Raw genomic sequence first — 2,500 nt, 5'->3', positions numbered from 1 at the left:
CCCACCCACATACATCCCTCCCCCCCACACAGACAGCCAGCCACACAGACAGCCAGACAGACAGCCAGACCGACAGACAGACAGGGCATGGGGAACGTTGTCCAGCGTCTCGTCATGTTTCAGACATTATACCTGTCCCCCTCTATCCCCCCCCACCCACCCCCCTCCGCCCAGACCCCCCCCCTCCACATCCTCGTGCATAGTAAAGTTTGTCTTTCTATGTTTCTTTCTCTTTCTTTCTTTCCTTCTTTCTTTCTTTTCTTTCTCTTTATTGCTTTCTCTTTCTTTCCTTCTTTCTTTCTTTCTTTGTTTTCTTTTCTTTTCTTTCTCTTTCTTTCTTTCTCTTTCTTTCTTTCTCTTTCTTTCTTTCTCTTTCTTTCTTTCCTTCTTTCTTTCTATGTTTCTTTCTCTTTCTTTATTGCTTTCTTTTTCTTTCTTTCTCTTTCTTTCTTTCTCTTTCTTTCATTCTTTCTTTCTTTCCGTCCTTCTTTCTCTTTATTGCTTTCTCTTTCTTTCTTTGCTTCTTTCCTTCTTTCTCCCTTCCTTCTTTCTTTTCTTTCTCTTTCTTTCTTTCCTTCTCTCTCTCTCTCTCTCTCTCTCTCTCTCTCTCTCTCTCTCTCTCTATTTGTTGATCATACATGTCCACCTGCCCACGTCCCCGACTCTCATCAAGTTTTTCTTTCTTTCTTTCGTTCGTTCCTTCTTCCTTTTCATTCATTCTTTCGTTCCTTCTTCCTTTTCATTCATTCTTTCTTTCGTTCCTTCTTCCTTTTCATTCATTCTTTCTTTCGTTCGTTCCTTCTTCCTTTTCATTCATTCTTTCTTTCGTTCCTTCTTCCTTTTCATTCATTCATTCTTTCTTTCATTCCTTCTTCCTTTTCATTCAATCTTTCTTTCGTTCTTCCTTTTCATTCATTCTTTCGTTCGTTCGTTCGTTCGTTCTTCCTTTTCATTGACTCACTTGTGTAAACAAAGTGAGTCTATGTTTTAACCCGGTGTTCGGTTGTCTGTGTGTGTGTGTGTGTGTGTGTGTGTCTGTGTGTGTGTGTGTGTGTGTGTGTGTGTGTCCGTGGTAAACTTTAACATTGACATTTTCTCTGCAAATACTTTGTCAGTTGACACCAAATTTGGCATAAAAATAGGAAAAATTCAGTTCTTTCCAGTCATCTTGTTTAAAAACAATATTGCACCTCTGGGATGGGCACAAAAAAAGAGAAAAAGAATGAAGCCTAATTATATGCAAGCTGCATTTACTGTTATATTTATGTTTTTTGTATTCTCTAAACTTGGCACTTTGATCTGATATTCTGACCCAGCAACTAGAGCAGTCATTATTATCATTTTTTGTTCAAACAGGAACTTCTTTTGCTAAGCATGGAAGTTTTATTTATTTTGCAAACGTTTTGGTGCAAATAGTAAAAAAGGGAAATTACTCTAATTAATGCTAGGGGACTTAATTTGCTTTAAACTGATCTTTCTCATCTTAAACATTACATTTTGAAATTATACTCAATACATAAAAAGCTTGGATTTTTAAAAAAAGTGTAACACAAGTGAGTCTTGAAGGCCTTGCCTCTCTTGTTCAATCTTTCTTTCGTTCCTTCTTCCTTTTCATTCATTCTTTCTTTCGTTCCTTCTTCCTTTTCATTCAATCTTTCTTTCGTTCCTTCTTCCTTTTGTTCTCTTTCTCTCTTTCTTTCTTTCTGTCTTTCTGGCTATCTTTCTTTTGTTCTTTCTCTTTCTTTCTTGTTTTTTTTTTCTTTTCTTTCTTTGTTTCTTTCCTTCTTTCTTTTTTCTCTTTCTTTCTTTCACTTTCTGTCTTTCTTTTTCCTTCCTTTCTTTCTTTGTGTCTCTTACTATCTATTCATCCGCCATATACCTTGTTGTGTGTGTCGATCCCAGCTCGTCGTGCAGCCTATATGGACCGTGCTACACGCGGAGATCCACGGACACAGCTTGAAGTGAGGGGCAGTCGGTGAGGTGACCATGTTGTGTGACCCTGCTCCATGCATAGGCACGTGGAAAACCTGTTGCTGTACGGCATGTGTGTGTGTGTGTGTGTGTGTGTGTGTGTGTGTGTGTGTGTGTGTGTGTGTGTGTGTGTGTGTGTGTGTGTGTGTGTCGTGTGTGTGTGTGTGTGTGTGTGTGTGTATACACGTGTGTGTGTGTGTGTGTGTGTGTGTGTGTGTGTGTGTGTGTGTATACATGTGTGTGTGTGTGTGTGTGTGTGTGTGTGTGTGTGTACACGTGTGTGTGTGTGTGTGTGTGTATGTGTGTATACACGTGTGTGTGTGTGTGTGTGTGTGTGTGTGTGTATACGTGTGTGTGTGTGTGTGTGTGTGTGTGTGTGTGTGTATACACGTGTGTGTGTGTGTGTGTGTGTGTGCGTGTGTGTGTGTGTGTGTGTGTGTGTGTGTGTGTGTGTGTGTGTGTGTGTGTTCGTGTGTGTGTGTGTGTGTGTGTGTGTGTGTGTGTGTGTGTGTGTGCCTATATGTGTGTG

At 40.1% G+C, this 2,500-nt stretch overlaps 1 long non-coding RNA gene across 1 annotated transcript in view; it reads left to right on the top strand.

Annotated features, from left to right (window-relative positions):
- Positions 1 to 2,500, top strand: part of LOC143282651 (uncharacterized) — a 73,690-nt gene that overhangs the window by 38,671 nt on the left and 32,519 nt on the right. Inside the window, exon 2 of the long non-coding RNA XR_013055286.1 lies at positions 1,903 to 2,014. This is a non-coding gene — a long non-coding RNA (uncharacterized LOC143282651). The remainder of the gene's footprint in view (positions 1 to 1,902; positions 2,015 to 2,500) is intronic.

This window comes from Babylonia areolata, chromosome 6 (genome assembly GCF_041734735.1).
Source record: "Babylonia areolata isolate BAREFJ2019XMU chromosome 6, ASM4173473v1, whole genome shotgun sequence".
NCBI lineage: Eukaryota > Metazoa > Mollusca > Gastropoda > Neogastropoda > Buccinidae > Babylonia > Babylonia areolata.
The sequence above is the reverse complement of the archived record's forward strand: the minus strand, read 5'-3'. Positions and strand labels throughout refer to the sequence as shown.